Here is a 19,851-nt window from a genome sequence, read left to right as displayed (position 1 = left end):
GAGAGGGAAGGAAGTTTACAATCAAATATTACACGCCAAGTCCCTCAAGTTCCACAGGGAAAATCACAAAATGCATGCCATCTGAAGAAGCATTACACAAGTCTTCAGTTAAGACACAGTCTTATAGTCTATACATCTGATGCTGCAGGCTATAGTAAACCATAGCTGAGACTTATCTTTATAGGGCTGCAGGAATTATGTAAGAAGACTTATCTCATAATTATCCAGCATTTGCGTCAGTTCTGGCAGGTCACATCAGTCAGCTGACTCCCAGGTGACTTGTGTCTACCTATAGGAATACGAGGCCTATAACAGCATCCATATATGAGCTTATTACCCTTCTCCATCCCCAGCTCCTCCTCTCTTCAGTCAGGATTGGCCTTATGATTCCCCTGAATCAAACTAATTCTTGAAATATGTGTACATGTTAAATTATTGACGTTAATCATATCTGCATATATTAGTTATGTTCTGTTTACCCTAGGGGGGTTATTGCTGCTCTCCCTGCTCTTATCCATTCTAGGCTGCATGGATGTGCAGGGAGTTCTTGCCCAGAACAGAACCCTACCCAAACTCTATGCAATTATCAATCATATTTGACGATAGTGGTCCTGAGAGAACTATGCTATCCGGGGCTGGATGTTATTAATCATCACCACCAAAGGGTGAAAGGTTTTTACATTAAACCAGGGCTTCAATTTATTTCCAACATTAATTAAACACATCAGAACCAGCTCATCAAAAGATGTGTTCGACTTCAGTTGTGGCTGGATTTAAAGGATAAGTCCACTTTCAAATAAAATGTTCCTGATAATTTACTCGCCCCCATGTCATTCAAGATGTCCATGTCTTTCTTTCTTCAGTCGAAAAGAAATTAAGGTTTTTGATGAAAACATTGCAGGATTATCCTTTTAACAGACTTCAATGGCCTCCAGACCGTTGAAGGTCAAAATTACAGTTTCAGTGCAGCTTTAAAGGGCTTTAAATGATACCAGACGAGGAATAAGGGTCTTATCTAGCGAAACGATCGGCCATTTTTGAAAAAAAAATACAACTGTATATGCTTTATAAACACAAACGATTCCCTTGCACATGCTTCCGCTTTCCATATTCTTCAAAAAGCTTATGCTGTATGTTCTACACCTTCCCCATTCAACTTATGGAATGAACGCGGCGGCAGTTCCATTTTTTTCTGCAAGTAGAATATGTCTTTCTGCTTCTCATAGTGATGCTTGTGTGTGTATATATCAGTGGCGAGCGGTGACTTTTTTAACCGGGTATGCTGTGTTGTGCGTCATGTAAATAAATGTGGCCAATGCAGTTACGTTGAATGGGTTTATAGCTAATATGCGAGACGCTCACGTTCTCTCTAGACAATGTTAGTTTACTCATTTGCTTGCTCATGACAAATAGCAACACAGCGAAAAGTATTTCTAATATGTTGGAACTTTTATTGAGAGTAGCCCATATTTACCTGTTCAGACGTGCCTTCACAAGCACCTGTAAGAGCTTTTGTGACGTTTGAGTCAACGAAGGCGCAACATGCGAAAGGTGTGTTTGCAAAATATGCTGTATTTTTGTAATCCACTAGGTGCCACTAGTGTCACAGAAATGACATACTTCAACGTATCAGTTTAGGACACAGATCTAAATCAGACATGACAAATAAAAAACACCATGGCGTCAATTTAAATGTATGCCAGAAGTACCTTTTAAATTAATAATTAAAAAAAAATTAACAATTAGTATTAGCAGCCTATTATAAATAAAAAAAGAAATAAAATGTAATTATAATAAATATAAATAGGCTATAATAAATAAAAATATCAGTAGGCTATTCTTTAAAAAAAAAGTTGAAATTATGCAAACACAAAAATGATATCGATTAACATCCTTAAACTGTTAAACTATTTTTCATAAAAAATCTCTATGGAGAAAATGAAATACTACGAAAATAGTTTTAGTTATGATTTTTTCCCCCCATTTGGCTAAGTTTAGTTAGTTTTGTATCAAATACAATGTGATTTACGGTGATCGAGATCTGGCAGTAGCTATTTTTTCCTCTTGGGCGAGCGGTCCGCTCATAGCTTATCCTGCCCATGTAATTTGCAATAGACCAGCAAACCAATGAGAACGCGCGACAATGATGACGTTCCATAACAAAAGCGCGAAGGTGCAAAAGCTGCTGCAGATCAGCTTACCCAGAAGTCTCCTTAACTGGCAGATTTAGGGAAAATTACGGTCGTTTGGCAAATAAATTAATTACGGACAGTTACATAAGCATTACCAATCATGTAGGCTTTATGGTACACATCAAACAAGGGATTTAATAGTAATTTATAATGTTAATATTAGTTGCAGAGTCCACGAATGGCTTGGGTATGCAGAGCATTCGCAGCTTATATGGACCGCACGCCACTGGTATATATATATATATATGCTGTCTGACTTTCTCCCATTCTCTATTGTTCTGAATATAATTGGTCTTCTTCAGTGACCAATATGATTTGATCAATATAATTGTAGCTCTGTCTGTTTGCTTGTGATGAAATTGGAAGCATCTGACACAGTAACAAATTCCTGAACTGTAATGGAATCAATAAACACGGAGCTCCACGTGCTTAATTGTATTTTCCATATCAATAACTTTGCTTTTCTCTCTTCTATATACAATAGAAGAAAGAAATGCCATTACATGTAACATGGGTTGCATCATTTGTAAATCAATGCTCTTTTACATCTTGGGAAAAATCAAGTCGCATAACAGTTTTAAACAGTTTTTAAAACAGTTTTAGAATGTTCCCGAATACAGTTGAGCTGTGAGATTGATGATCAGCAGACCATAGACCAGAATTATATGGAGTAGCATGTTAAAATAAAAACAGGGCACACTGCCTTGGGTGTAAGCCAGCAAATTAAACCATCCCATTGCTTCAGTCACACACCCTTCTCTGAAAACGCTTTCATCCAAAGACCTGTCAGCAAACCTGTATTTTTTTTTTTTTTTTTTCACATTACAGAGACTACTGCTGTGACAATCAGATTTCTCAGGACACTTATTACAGTGAAATATGTGAGTTTGTGCATGTATCCCAAAAAAATGCTTATAGTTATCACTGACACACTGAGCAACCAGCAAATTTAGTTGTGCAAGCCAGAGGGAAAACTAATGAATCATGGGAGCTGAATTTTTCATTACATATTGTATCTTGTTCTGTATTATAGGGTTATAACTGTGCAATCTAACATGCAGCTAAAATTGTCTGTCCGGAATCTATGCTAAAGGCAGGGAAAATTAAAACAGGAATAGCAACAAAACACATGACAATGATCTCTAAACATTGTTTCTTGCCTGCTGTGAGAAATTTCTTACTTTTTTGTTTGTATTCAATCTCTCTCTCTCTCTGCCTCCCTCTTGTGTAATCGTTATCAATACCCATTTGTTTTCGGTGCAGCCTCAGTTTCTATTAATCACCAGGAGAGAACCACAGTGTGTGTCTGATAATGACCAGAGCACATAATGAAGTCTGTGACACACAGGCTATTCATATAGAGATATGATTTTTTTATTTTTATTTTTTTATTTTTTTTTGTAATCCAACAAGACAATAATACAAGAGGAAACACAGACCATATATTAATATATATATCACACAATGAATATAGTCACTCACAGGCGATCCACACTACAATCTAGAAGGGTAATACAACGCTGTTTGCTACCAGTAAAAAGTGCAGAAGAGACGATTGATGTAAACATATCGTAATGTAATATGTATATTACATAATAACGTAATACGTATGTAATCTCTCAACCAGTGTTTCAACAGCGGAAAGCTATCAATAAAACAGCATATCTGATGTAGCATTACATTTATCTCAGGCATTTAGTGCCGGCAGCATGATAGTTCACTAGTGAAATGAACTCTAGAGGAGATTATTTATATATGCACTATAGCCTATTCATTATATTTACTTAGTAATCTGTTAGTAATGTCTTATTTAATGCATGTTTAAAAAAAAAAAAAATGGTCATGAAAACAAGTTATGACAACCACTGTCTAAATGATTGTGTTTCAAAAATGAATTGGAGTAGAAAATTAATTAGATTTAGAAGTTAATGCAAAACTGGCCTTGTGTGTAATTTATATGTTTTTATCATTATCATTATTTGAGTCTTGATTATTGTATCTAAAAATAAACAATTAATTTAACAATTTAATTATTCGGGCTCTGTTGTTAAAGTGCCCCTATTATGCCTTTTCTAAGGTTCCTAATATTGTTTTGGGACTCTCCTACAACAGGTTTACATGCATGCAAGGTCAAAAAACACTTTCATTTTCTCATAATATACATTTAATTTCACCTTAATGAATTTCACCCCGTAAACGATTCAAAGAATCAGTCTCTCTAAACCCCTCCTTTCCGTGAGCCTACACTGCTCTGATTGGTCAGATGGCCCAATCCTTTGTTACTGGTCTACTGCGCGCACTGCACACCCATTGCTATAACTGAATAAGAGCTATCAATTCGCAAGACATTGTATACAATGTATGGACAGAAAAAGATAGCATCGCTGTATCAATTCAAGCCAGACGATGAAATGTCTGAAGTAGTTGATCAACCAGAAACTGATTCGCAATCCCGAATGGAGTACGACGTTTGTCTATGGTAAGTGTCACCTTAGTTTGCGTTATTTATAAGACATGTTAGCAGTGTCAATGTTATGCTTTATGCAGGTGCTGTATCAGAATGCCAAGCAAAGCTGAAAACCTCTAAACATAAGATAAACATTTAGGCCAGATGTGTACACAGACTTTTTCGTCATAACTATTAACAAAGAAAAATGGCTATATCATTGTTTGACATTACAATGCATCTTAACATCCTATTACAAAACAGATAGAGCTCCACTCGTAATAATAAAAATGCAGAGGAAAAAAACAGTTTGTTTTACAATTATGTTAGGGAACCGGGCCTTGTAAACTCCCTTGTTAGCCGAGCACAAACGTGAATAGCTGATAATGCATTACACTTTGTAAACAAATGTCATGCTCCATCCTTGATCATTACTCCAAGTAATAAGACAGACAAGCTGCATTAATTGATACATTTTTAGACAATATTGGACCCACATCTGAATAGCAGAACTAAATGTGAGTTAGCAGGTTAGCAGGAGACACACAGACTAAGGGTGTACGTTACACAACATAACATACAAAACTACGAATTTCGCTAGAAAATATAAACATCAATTATTAATCTTTAGTGAATCCTGCGTTAAACTCTCTGAGGTTTGAGAAGCAGTCATCAGTAAAATGACGGGAACACAACAAAAGATTGTACTGTTGTGATATTGTTGAAAAAATGAACTTTCCCTGGTGTCTGCGTGCGCAATAAGTGGGCGGGCAATATGGTAATGTTTCGTTGTGATGTCACAACGAAACAGCTTGGGATTCATTTTACAAACAACTCATTTAATTGACTCAGAGTCGACTCTTACATTTGAGAGACAATAACTTTATATACGGTGCACTTTCAGATTTAAAACTTTGCAGGATACAAGTATTTAATTCACTTACAGCTATGTTACACACTACATCAAAGGTAATTTTCAAAAATCCAAAATAGGGGCACTTTAATTGTAACCTTTAATGTTATAGTAATGTGTAAGTAAAGGCTCCCTAGTTTACAGCATTAGCTATATTTTTAATTATAAGTGAATTTATTTAAACACAGATACATTTGTTAAAAAACACAGTTTAAGATAGATATAGATAGATAGATAGATAGATAGATAGATAGATAGATAGATAGATAGATAGATAGATAGATAGATAGATAGATAGATAGATAGATAGATAGATAGATAGATAGATAGATAGATAGATAGATAGATAGATAGATAGATAGATAGAGGGTGTTATAAGGGTGTTTGCAGTGTGCTGTTTACATTAATCTTGCATCATAAAAGCATTTTTGGGTGTGAATGCATGAGCAATCTTCTAAGCTCAGAATTGATTTGCGATGCATTTCAGTAGCCCAGTAGCAGTGAGGACCATCTCATACATTTGGAAAATATCAGAAACAATCCACTCCTCCAGATGTCTTTGTTTATCTTGATGTTCTTATGGTTGTTTATGTATTTGCACATAAAATGTCAAATTTAATTGTTCAGAAGTTCCAGATATAAATGAACTGCATGTAAATTAGCAATGGGAAAAATAATGAAGGCAATTATTTAAAAAAAATCGAAAGAGGAGTCAAAGCTACATTCTCCTCATTATTTGTTTTGATGTCATTAATGTAAATTAATTATTCATTTTCATTGCCATTAATGCCAGATAAAACAGAATGTAAGTGCAAGATCTTTTTTTTTGTTTGTTTGTTTGTTGTTTTCCCTTTACAGGAGACATGCATAGTTGATACGTGTCATTATTTCTGGCTTTACGTCATTTATTTGCCACATTAATTTTAGCTTTATCCCAAAGCATTAATTGTATGAAGCATTTTCTACACATTTTGTAAGACTGATGCCAATTGATTAGAAATTATTCCTTAATTTATTTTTTGTACATGTAATTCTCCGTGGAAAATGACATGAAGTCATTTTAATCTTTAATTTACAGACATCTAACCCTTCAAATCTTATTTCAGGCAGATAAACCCTTCCCCTCCCCCAAATACATGACATTTGATTATGAAAGATTATATTATATTGTATTATTCGACAAATACTGTAGAGTTTTTTACTCTATACTAATCAAGTCTGATCTGAGTTTGTCCTCATCAAAGGACATCAATAGAGTAGCTCTATTGCACTTTTCGTTCCACTGACTTCCATTCAAATGCATGTGAATGCATCAGGCCGGAAATGCAAGCTCATGGGAAAACTTTTTTCATTTCACTGCATTCCAAATTTCGAGTTTGGTGAACTCTGATCTGCGAATTGTAACGTCTAGTTTTGGTTTTGGATTCATGTTTTAATTTTGAAGTTTAGTCATGTTTAATGTTCCTTTTTGCCATGTTCCCTTGTTTGTCATGTTCTAGTCATGTGATCCTGCCATGTGCTCCCCTTATCAAGCGTTCTATGTTGTCACGTTCTGATTGGTTCATTGTCTTGATTGTACACAGGTATTCTTTGTTTGTGATTAGTCCTTGTGTATTTAAGCCCTCATGTTTGCCTTGTTCTTTGTCTAGAATTGTCCCTATAGTCAGGGTTCTGTCACTTCTGTCTTGGTTTTGTGACAGAGCTCTGACACTCCCGTTTTTGTCCTGTCTTTGTGTGAGCGTATGGTCTCAAGAGTTCTTGAGCTGTGAGCTCTCTTGTCTGTGTGTCTTGTTTCATGTTGGGAACGTGGCGTTCGGATCCTGGCACTCATGTTTAGTTTAGTTTCGGTTTCGTGTCGGGATTCGGACATTGGCGCTTTAGGCCGTGTGTCCACCAGAGGCGCTCTGCTTAAAACGCCCGTCTGTGAGCGCTTGAGAGCGCTTCTGCAGCGTAGCGTTTTTTTCCGTTGAGACGCTTTGTTGCTATGATACGGAATATCAGTTGGCCGGTGTTGTATTTGTCCCGCCCCTCCTCCACTCTGATTGGATGGCTGGCTAAAAAGTGACAGTGATGAGTGCAGCATTTTACTCAAAGTTGAACATTCTTCAACTCAAGGCGACCAGTAAAAAACGGCGAGCTCTCAGCGCTTGAGCATAAAAAAGACGCTCAGCGCCTCGTTACGCTCCTGGCGTTTAAAAAACGCAGCGTTCCCATTGAAAACAATTGAAAAAGTACGCTAGCAGCTGGAAAAAAAAACGCTTTGGTGGACACACAGCCTTATTGTGAGCACATGGTTTGTGTGTACTTTCACTTGCCGTGCTCTCTTGTCTCGTGTTATGTGAGCGGCTGGTCGGTTCTTATCGGCCAGGCGCTCTTGTATTGTCATGTTTTGTGTAGCAGGTGGTTTGTTTACAACTGCTGTGTGCTTTCATGTTGTATTTTTGTCTCGTGCTGTGTAGCATGCAGTTTGTGTTTCACGGGCTGCGTGCTCTCATGTTGTCTTGTTTTGTGTGAACACGTGGCTTATGGTTTTTGTCATTAGCTGCGTGTTCATGTCTCGTTTTGTGCTTGGATTTTTGTCATGTTTTGTCATGGCTGCATAAATTAGGTCAGCCAGAATACACTAGATGTACTTGTTACACCAGAAGAAGAATGGCATCTACGCTAATATTAGTCTCTCTGTTTATCCCGAAGTTTACAGGAGTCAGCCGGATCCGGGCCATATCCAGGTGAGATCGTGGACCTGTGCCTTGACACGACGACAACGCAGCCCTGAAGTCTCAGCAGAGATTGAGTCAACTAGATCATCCACTGTGAAGGCCTCATCGGCACATGTGCCAGCGATAGTATATTAAAAGCACATTTTAGTTCATATTTCATAGTGTCTCAAAATAGCACAGTTGAGTACACTTAGATGTTCTTAAGATTATCTTAATAAGTACTAAAGAAGAATTTTTAGTATACTAAGTACAAAATTAGTGCACAAAAATAGAGAACTTTAAGTACATTATAGAAGTGTTATTTTTTTTTTACCTGGGACTTGCTAAAGGAATCAAGTTAGATCCTACATCCAAACAAGCCAAAGAACTGAATCACGCTGTAGCTTATTTCATTGCTAAAGACAAGATGCCCTTTAGAGTAGTGGAAAAGCCTGGCTTTCTCCACCGGATGAAGAAGGTAGTCTCAACGTACAAGGTACCATCAAAAATGTACTTTTCCACAAATGAAATCCCTCGATTGTACAATGAGATAAGGGGCAGTGTTGAAGAACAGCTGAAGGAAACTATGTGGATTTCAGCGACCACAGACCTGTGGACCAGCAGTAGTGGAGGAGGGGAGCCATTTACATGTTTTACAGTTCACTACCTCTCCTCAGATTGGCAGCTTAAGTGCCACTGTTTGGAGTCTCATTTCTTTCCTGAAGACCACAAGTCAGAAAACATCACAGAGATGTTTGAAAATATTCTCCAGGAATGGAAGATTTCAAAAGAAAGTCTATGTGGAATTATCACAGACAATGCAAGAAATATGAAGAAGGCCTTTGCAGAGTTCCTTTGTGTTTGGCTCACTTGTTTTGGCCACAATTTAAATTTGACCATTAGCAATGCCTTGAAGATCCAAAGGGTTGAATCTGCTGTCAGGGCATGCAGACACTTGATTCAAGGATTTTCTCAGAGTTGGAAAAGGAAAAGAGAATTAAAAAAAAAAAATAGGCAGACCTGGAACTCCCTGAGCATGCCATCATCCATGACGTGGTAACAAGGTGGGGATCAACTTATGACTTATCTGTGCAGTCCTGGCTAGTGACAGGAGTACATGGCGTCTCATGCCAAAAGATAATGACACTGCCACACACAGAATGTCAACCAGTTCCTTCAACCACTCTATGACCTCACTGATGCCCTTGCATCGGAGAAAAAAAGTCACACTGTCCTCACTCACTTGCACATTGGTAGTGAAATCCTCTCTGAGCAAGCTGAAGACAATTCACTCATCAGACAGATGAAGCAAGTAATGAGAGAAGAATTGCAAGGAAGATACACAGAGCAGGTGGAACGTGTGCTATAGATCTCCAGCTTTATGGATGCCCGATTTAAGGGAAGCTTCTGTAAAAACCTGGATGACAAAGTTGAGGCATGTGTGGAAGAAGCTGTGAATCTTGCAGTTAGCAGTTCCTTTTATAGAGAACATAGAGAAATGCATGCATAATCTTAGGAAAATATTAACAAAAATGTCCCTGCACATTTTGCTCTCCCATTTATGCTGTTCAAGAGCAATGACAGTTTGGTTTATTCTTGTCTAATTTAAAGAGAAATAACTTATTCCTTATTTTGTTCAAATGGGTGATTATTTTATATTTTTTTTTTTTTTTTTTTTTTTTTTTTTCAAAAGGTAGACTTATACTTACATAAAAAAATGCATAAACAAGTTTGATATAATAAACTATATGTTCAACCAAAAAACCCTATCTGTTTTCATTCATTTAAGGGTAATTGTAGCTGATGATTATAATAATAATGATTGTTTAATACCGTGAAACCGTGATATTTTCTGAGACGATTATCATACAGTGAAAATCTCATACCGTTACAACCCTACAACTGGATGGAAATTGAATAAATACTTTAACTGTTGCGATCCCATCGGACTTATGATAGCTGCCGGAATAATAACAAAGCACTGTTCGCCAGATAAGACCTGGCCCCCTGACTAAGCCTGGCTTCTCCCAAGGTTTTTTATTTTTTTTCCTCCATTTTTAACACCTGTTTGCCACCTGATGTCACCTGTTGGAGTCTGGGTTCCTTGCCGCTGTCGCCTTTGGCTTGCTTAGTTGGGGACACTTGACATTTGATATTCAACAGTGTTTTGATCTGCCTGCATTGACACCATTGTATGCGAACTGAACTGAGCTGGATGATGACATCACTGTTTACTCCAGTGCTGATATAGATAAATTAACTAAATTAATAACTATTGTTTCTTACATCGGAATTAATCAATACTGAATTTACTTAAGATGGATACTGATACCATTTTCTTTAAGAGTATACCAGTTCTTTAAGAGTATACCAGTATACCAAAATTATATACCAGTTATCACTTTAAAGCTGCTTTGACACAATCTGCATTGTAAAGAGCGTATATAAATAAAAGTGACTTGACTTGTCATGTGTTTCTTTGTGCCATGTACTCTCATGTCTATTGTTTTGACCCCACCTATCTTGTTACCTCATTATTGCTTCATGTGTCCCACCTGTCCTCCCTCATTACCTGCCTTGTTTGCTCTCCTATTTATTCTCCTTGTGTTTGCAGTCCTGTGCTGGATCGTTGTTGAATGTTTCCTCGTGTTGTTCCCAAGTCAAGTCAAGTCAAAACGGGCTGATGACTTCCTTGTTCTATGAAGTCCCACCCAGAGCCATAGAGAGCGCACCTTGCCCGGAAAGGCCACGCCTCTTACCATAACGTGTGCTGCACATAGTTTTACATGTGGATTATTGTGGTGTTGTGCCAAATGAACACAAAAGACAATAATTCCCGAGAGACTGAACTCTTTAATCTCCACAAGCAGCGACAGAAAATGCACAACGTTAGCACTCACTCAGAAGAGTACCTTATACGGAAAACAGCCATATACATAAACATAGTCCCCTCTTGTGGCCATTATGTGCACTGCAGTCCAACATTAACTACTGCAGTAAGGATACCACAATTATAATTTTCGGGAACCGAAAGTTAAACATAAATTGTAACCATTGATCTCTAAGTACAGCGTCCCTGGGAAGGCCAAACAAGGGTGATTGGACTGCGGGATGAAAATAACAGCGTTTCGACGACATGGCGACAAACACACTCTACAAACGCAACTCTTGCTCTTCTCCGCCCCCTTTTTTGTGTATTCCAGTGGGTGGAGGTTAGTCAAAAAACTGTTTTAGTGACGTCATTAAAGAAGGAAGTAGAGGGATGTAGTCCAAACTGGTCGTTCGATGTAGGCGACTTCTGTTAAATAAAATATCTCGCTTGGCATTGAACTTTTGAACATTTTACAGATTTTATTTATACTCTAACAACAACATTACACACTAACTAAAGTTTGAAACATGGGATCACGAAGAAGGTGCTACCACACCTGAGCCCTCAGCCAAGATGGCTGCCACACTAGAGTCTTCAGAGAATGTAGCACTGACCATTATGGCCATGGCCATTTGCGGTGTATGTGGGCTGCACACACTTTGGCTCCAGCCCCTGACCAGCATCCAGAGGGGACTCCAGCTAACATGTATTTAAAAGTGTGACTGACCCAGTGGCGTAGCCAGAATTTTATTTTTGGGGGGGCCCATTAAAAATGAGGGGGCCGCTATATTATATATATATATATGACACTAATAATGACTACAATGACACTAATAATTCTTAATTTCTAAAAGAAATGCAAAATCAATCGGTAGTTATTAATAGAATAACGAGACACAAACCTTTACATTTAATCACGTTTGGTCCCATTTATTTTTGATTACAGTGCATACTACATATACAAACTTTTACTCTCAAAGTGCGCACATTTGTAGAAATACACGTTTACCTCAGATTTCATTAGATAGAATTTATAGAACATGTACGCTGGGTTTCATAATTACCGAGGTCATAAAATGTTGTTTCCTAGGGGGGTACGGGGGCATGGTCCCCCGAGAAAATTTAGATTTCCCTGGTGTACGTATGTGCATTTTTAAGACATTAAGACCAACAAATTGGTTAACAATAGCTTTAAAACCACGTCAACAAATACATGCATGCATGCACAGTTTTGAGGCAGCTTTAATCGCATGTTTGGCAAATTCATTTTCAAACGACCTTCATTGCTCGTAGTTTCTATTGCGCTTTATTTTAGCAATAATAAAGTAATTATGCAGCGCGCGCCGGCGCATTTGCGCATGCAATTCTTGAGTGCGCGCCACGAGCACAGTATAATGACTGATTGGACAGTCATGTTATTTTTTCTGAGTTTTACCGACATAGCCTGACAACATCTCATCTGTACACTGTTGTTCAACTGAAGCTCCCTCGTCATCACCTGCACCTTTTCCTTGCTCGTTTGACTTGCGCCTGGCGCTGAGGCGAAGTCGGAATGCGCCTCTGAAAAGTGTCCCATTTGTTGTGTCGTAAAGAGACAGTTCTATAAAAACGCAGCGTTTTACTTGGCAATGTTTTAAAAAAACGATTTTTATTTTTGGTATTTTATATGCTCTGTTGGTGGTTTGTGGAGTAGCATCACCCAGGAGGGATATATTTTTTTATCCCCACCAGGGATAAAATTAATTCAGCAGAGGCAGGGATACATAGACCAGACCATAAACCATTTTGATTACACTCATGCTGATATTGTACTATTTGATGATCAGTAGTGGTTCGCTAAATATAATAATTCAATAAGCATTTAGGCTACAATAAGCACTTAACTTTTAATATATAACCTTAAAAATATATATTAAATAGATAATACAAATATCTAGATAGCTGCAAGTAGGCTAAGTTTGAAAATGATATCATTTGTACATGGAGTTATTATAAAAAGATACTTAATTTCTTTACAATTTATAGGTGTTGTTTTAACAGTCAGTTATGTAAGTTTGATGGTTAATAGCTTCTAGCAACATTAAATCCAGGAGAGAAGACAATTCTAAAGAAAAAACATGTTTGATTTACATATAACAAAGATTGAGCGTGCACAGCCGCGCACACAATATCTACGCGAGAGCGAATAACGCCACGGAAACTGCCTCAAATTAACTATAATGACGAGAAATCTGTGTGCGCTGCAGTCAGAGGTTCTTGATTCTCTAACGATTTTTTATTGGTTAAAACGAATGTAGAGTTAGAAGCCCGAGCACCCACCGGATTTCACTGCATTGAGATGCAGTGAAGTCTGGAAGTCTCGGGTGCCACTTCACATTGTCACTCACTGCATAATAACGAACTCTCACACGCAAAGATAATAACAGCAGAAGCTACGCGCAACACGTGAAATAATCAAACCAATAAGTCTAAAAACAGCTGTTGCATTTTACCGCGCAGCATATGCATCAGTGTAACAAATCAACATAAAAAATAAAAAAAAATCGCTCAAATCTGGGGGGGCCTGCATGATAATGAGGGGGCCTAGGCCCCCTCAGGCCCCCCCGTGGCTACGCCACTGGACTGACCAAATCGACAGGCTTGGTTTGGCCCAATCCAAGCTCAAACATGGTAGGCTTATGGCTGCTTTATACTGTGTTTTCCGCCAAACAAAAACGGACATTCCGATATGGAATGCACATTTCAAAGTAGAATAACTGGTACTAGCATTATCTTTTGGAGAAACAAGCATTTGAACTCAGCATGCTTCTTAAATCTCTGCAAATATGGTATTGTTATGCTTTAGTTTAGTCACATTACATACAGCACCTTTAAAGTCCTCCAAGTTCATGAAAGTAGCACTGGTTTCAGTTACCCTGCTGAGTATTCTGAATGTTAGTATGAACACAAAATATTACAATGTTCAATTTTTGTTGATAGTGTAATGTAAATGCTGTTTCATTAACCTAAAGGTCAGCACATACCACTGTAACCACGTGTGTATTTATATAATGCACATGTAAACTAATAACTACTTCTGCTTTATCTTTCTGCTAACTGTTCATCCATCTGTATTCACCCTAGAGCTCATGTAATTTTAATAACATATTCAGTCTTAACCATGTATATTTCAATTACAAATCCACATGGAGCAGAAGAGTCCCCAAACACACATAAATATCAGACCACCATAAACCATGTGTGTGCTTCACCAATGAATAAATCATACATCAAATGTACCAAAGGAACATTAAAAAAACAAGAAATGATTCTACATCATAGCCAGCAAACACTAATAAGAGATACATCTCATCATGACTACTTAATTTGGGGACCACAGACCACAAAGAGAGCTGGACTTCTTGAACAGTTGTGGATCTGGATGAAAGAAATAACATTACAATTTATTTGAGCTGCTATTGTTTCCCCAACTGACTGCAGTATATATGCAATTTTTGGCACTACAGCTACAAACATCTTCATGGTAAAACCACCAGTTTATGTATATCATATGTATATTATTGTGTACATTTATTTGATATTCATCCAATATTAAAGGGGTCATATAATGGAGCTGAAATGTGTGTTGGCAGTGCCTGTACACAACCATCCTATAATGATAAAAATCCATCCAAATGTTTTTGTTAATCTCCTTATGTTTTCAGCTGTCTCAAATCAAGCCGTCTGACCATGTGACGTCACACGGCTGGACGCCCCTCCCACGATTGTTAATTGGCAGCAGCGTTTCAACACAGACCCGCCCTGAGCGAGCTGTCATAATAGTCCGCTATTGTTGATATGCTGGAGCAGAATGGCGTCTAAGCGATTGTGGTATTCTGTTCTTGGGTGTAATAACGAACACAGCAGTCATTTTGATGTTCCTAAATCCGAACCGCTAAAGACGCAGTGGCTGAGTTTTGTTTTCGAATTTAATATTCCCCCCGATCAATGTCAATGCTTTCATGTTTGCGCGAATCATTTCTCACCAGACTGCTTTATAAACGAGGGTCAGTATAAAGCAGGTTTTGCTAAGAAGCTGCTCCTGAAAAAAGGATCAGTACTAACTATTTGTGTTCCTGCTGCATCTCCAGCAGCAGCATTAACCTTTATATTAATCTTTGAAAATCGCTTGCACGCTTCACGATGAATGCGGATAAAGTTTACACTCAGGGTACATTACGGCATACTTTATATGTACGACGTTCTCAATATAATTCATAACTTTCACGCATCACTGACAAGCCTACGTTTACCGAAAAAAAAAGGTTTTCATGACCATTAGCTGTAACATCAATCTGTCAATGAACTAACGTATGCATCAGTAACGTTTTGAACAGGTAAAATGAATGTTTTCTTAAAATACTAATGAGAATTTTTAATTAAAGGTGCCCTCGAATGAAAAATTGAATTTATCTTGGCATAGTCAAATAACAAGAGTTCAGTACATGGAAAATACATACAGTGAGTCTCAAACTCCATTGTTTCCTCCTTTATATAAATCTCATTTGTTTAAAAGACCTCCGAAGAACAGGCGAATCTCAACATAACACCGACTGTTACGTAACAGTCGGGGTGTACACCCCAATATTTGCATATGTCAGCCCATGTTCCCAACATTATGAAAGGCATTACACAAGGGCAGCCAGTAACGTCTGGATCTCCACAGGTGAATCAACAGACTAGGTAAGCAAGCAAGAACAATAGCGAAAAATGGCAGATGGAGCAATAATAACTGACATGATCCATGATATTTTTAGTGATATTTGTAAATTGTCTTTCTAAATGTTTCGTTAGCATGTTGCTAATGTACTGTTAAATGTGGTTAAAGTTACCGTCATTTCTTACTGCATTCACGGAGACAAGAGCCGGCGCTATTTTCATTATTAAACACTTGCAGTCTGTATAATGCATAAACACAACTTCATTCTTTATAAATCTCTCCAACATTGTAGCATTAGCCGTTAGCCACGGAGCATAGCCTCAAACTCATTCAGAATCAAATGTAAACAATATAACCGTATACAATACTCACATAATCCGCCGCATGCATGACGAACACTTTGTAAAGATCCATTTGAGGGTTATATTAGCTGTGTAAACTTTGTTTATGCACTGTTCAAGGCAAGCGCGAGCTCCGTGGGCATGGAGCACGAGAATTAAAGGGCCAGTTAAAAAAATGAATTAAAAAAAATCTCTGGGGTATTTTGAGCTGAAACTTCACAGACACATTCAGGGGACACCTTAGACTTATATTACATCTTTTTAAAAAAAGTTCTAGGGCACCTTTAAAAGAAAACTTTTCATTTAGACCCTAACTCCACGAGGAGAGGCAGTTCACTTGTATATTTGAGAGCTTGCGTCATTTTCTGTGCGTTACAATAATGCACTTTTGACATTTGTATCTAAAATAGCCATAGAAACCTGCGGGTATGATTAAAATTATGTGCAATACCTGCAATCCCGCGCTGGCATTCAGGCTCTGTAACTGAAACGTGTGAGTGACGGGAGGAGGCGGGTGTGTGTCAAACTTGCTGTCAGGGAGAAGAGAGAATGAGAACGCGCCGCTGGTAAAATATCAGGGTTTTCATTGGTCCGTTTATGATCGGATTTCTTTATTGGCTACCGATATGCCGGTTAAAGGTTTGAATATTCAAATTGTTGGCGTACTCAGTAACGGAATGTGATTTTACAAGTAGCGAAGTAGATTACTTAGCTTAATTTGTACTTAGGTATAAGTTAAAATACAGATTTAAAAATGTACTCAAAGTACAAAAACCCGAAAAAGCTACTTAATTACAGTAACGTGAGTAGTTGTAATTCGTTGCTTCAACCTCTGCTCTAACTCAACTCATTATTGGCTAAACAAAGTCATTATTAAGTAATTTTGTTTTAGTGCACAAAAAGTATTCTCATCACTTTGTAACAATAACGTTCTATGGGAGATTAAAAAAAACCTCTTGGATATTATCAAAAATACTTCATTTGTGTTCCAAAGATGAACAAAGGTCTTACAGGTTTGGAATGAGCTTGAGTAATTAAAGAAATTTCATTTTTGGGATAAATAACCCTTTAATTTCCACTCTGTTTTTCACATAAAGATATCATATCGCTTAAAAAGACTTACAGACAGGAGTGCCAGGATCCAGACAATCTGTCCCGAACACACAATGTGGACGAGATATCACACCCTCACACAAGGACATCCGTGTCAGGGTTCTGTCTCCAAACTAAGAATATGACCAACTGTAGTGACAAAACCCTGGCAAGGTCAGGTTTGCAGTGTAGTTAATATGACGATAAAGCAAAAAAAAAAAAAAAAAAAGTTTGCTCAAACTCCATGAGACAAGACAGGGAGTCATGTGTACAGAGCACAGAAAGAACTTATTCTGATATGAACTGACAGGAGAAAGGAAAATTCATTTGGCAAGCAGTGACCCACAGAATAACAGAGGCACAAGGATGAAGCACAGTATTTGATGGCTGTCACAATTCTCTAGGAACTAAGCTAATAAATTGCACAACACACATGCACACACACACACACACACACACACACACGTCTGGGTCACTATATTTGTGGGGTCTCTCCATAGACATTATGCTTTTTAAACTGTACAAACTGTATATCCCCTTACACTAACCTTACCCCTAAACCTATCCATCACAGAAAACTTTCTGCATTTTTATATTTTCAAAAAAACTCATTCTGTATGATTTATAAGCTTGTTTCCCCATGAGTACCTCAATTTAGGTCCCCACGGTGACACAAGTCCCCACGAGTCTGTGTGCATTCAGGTTGAAGTCCCCACCGGGATAGAAAAACATGTACACGTATACACAGACAGACACACACGCACGCACACACACATACGCAAGCATACACGCCTATATTACTAACAGGCGACTATCACTCTACTCTGGCCAAGAGGGGACCAGTGTTTCTGGTCATTTTGAAGAAACAAAAATGACATGCAAATTTTTCTTTTAAGGTCTTTTTTCATAATATAACTTCAAATAAGCAATTTTTTTTTTTTTTTTTTTTTAAATATGCCAAGAGGGGACCTGCAACTCTGACCGATGTCTACCTATCTAACAGGGGATCTCCATAGCCTGCAATGGAGCTATGTGTGAACAGTGAACTGGCAGTGAAGTCATTATGTAACTTAATTATATAATGTTCACACAGGCATCAGGGATCACTGTAGGCATATTGTGTATAAGCATACACAATATACAAATAATAATAAAAAAAGAATAACCAAACCATCAGTTATTAAAAAACCAAACCTTTTGAATCAGTTTTAAATACAGTCAGCCAGATGGCAACAGTTCAAAAGCTAATGTTGTGGACATTACAGAAGAGTATTTTCTTTAAGAAATGTATTCTCTGTTGTGGCTTCATACTTACAGTATAAAATCAGTCCACATATCCCATTTAAGCTTACTGTCAAGTACACCGAGATATTTACAATTTTTGACTGATTGTACTGGCTGCCTATTAATTAAAAAATAATTTATGCTCTTTAAAATCAATAGACATTTCCTTTGTTTTGGAGATGTTTAGAATGAGATTTGATTTCTTGCACCAATTTAAAAAGATTGAGGACTGGACTGTGTTCCTCCTGCCCATCATATGAGAGATTCACTAGCCATGTTTCCACTGTTGAGCCAAAAACTTCAAAACTTGCTGCATTAAAAAATCCTCAGTTGGCTCAATTAAATTATGTGAACTGAACACTGGCACTTCATTTCCTAAACCAACCAAAAATTTTCAATGAAACAATCAACATAAAAATTAATTTTGACCTAAAGAAAAAAAAAATCTTATTACAGTGTATTATTTGTGGCAAGAACTAAGTTCAAAAGGTTAAATCTAGCAGAAACCGGTATAAGGTAACAATTGCATGTCACCATTTTATCAGGTGAATAGTGATTATATTAAACAAATGGATACTGGTCACCTGTTATATGGTGTGAAACGATCTGGTTGCTTTGCCACTTCTTCATTTTCATTCATTATGACCTCCAAAATCATTTTACAGTGTATTTAAATAACAGGAATAGGTGTTTTAGTGTTTTTATGAACATTGCTGCTACACAAAATATTGCTAAATATAAAGGTATAAATATAAAAATATTATTTAACATCACTGAACCAACCTATGTACACCAATTTCAACAAAACTAGGTTTTATGGGTTAAATCAAGCAGAAATAGCTCTTTAAGGTTACAATTGCAGGTCATCACTTTATACAGTGAAATTTGATTTGATTAAACTACATGTCTTTGGTCCCCTGTTTGATGGTAAATGGTGACACCTGTTTGGTTGCTTTGCCATTTCTTACCATGACAAACACACTAAATATTTTTGCAGGTCAGATTCAAATTTTTTGTAACTCGCTGCATTGCTGCAAAATTGTCAGTTATCTCAATTAAATTATGTGAACTAAATGTCTTTTAACACTGACACTAACTGAACCAACTGGAGATTTTCAATGCAAGAATCAACATAAAACTGAGTTTTGTCCTTTAAAATCTTTCTACAGCATATTATTATGCCAATATCTGGTGTTTTAGTTTTTATTATGAACATTGCTAATACATTCAGAGATATAAAACATTGCTAAATGTAAAGGCAACCAAACAGGTTTCACACTTTACCATCTAACAGGGGACCACCGTTCATTTGT

At 37.3% G+C, this 19,851-nt stretch overlaps 1 protein-coding gene across 1 annotated transcript in view; it reads right to left on the bottom strand.

The window, feature by feature from the left end:
* tmtops2b (teleost multiple tissue opsin 2b) overlaps positions 1 to 19,851 on the bottom strand; it is a 78,555-nt gene that overhangs the window by 32,432 nt on the left and 26,272 nt on the right. The gene's annotated exons all lie outside the window — the stretch shown is intronic.

The sequence above is a fragment of the Chanodichthys erythropterus genome, chromosome 14 (assembly GCF_024489055.1).
Source record: "Chanodichthys erythropterus isolate Z2021 chromosome 14, ASM2448905v1, whole genome shotgun sequence".
Classification (NCBI taxonomy): domain Eukaryota; kingdom Metazoa; phylum Chordata; class Actinopteri; order Cypriniformes; family Xenocyprididae; genus Chanodichthys; species Chanodichthys erythropterus.
Note: the sequence above shows the minus strand (reverse complement) of the source record. Positions and strands in the feature narration are given on the sequence as shown.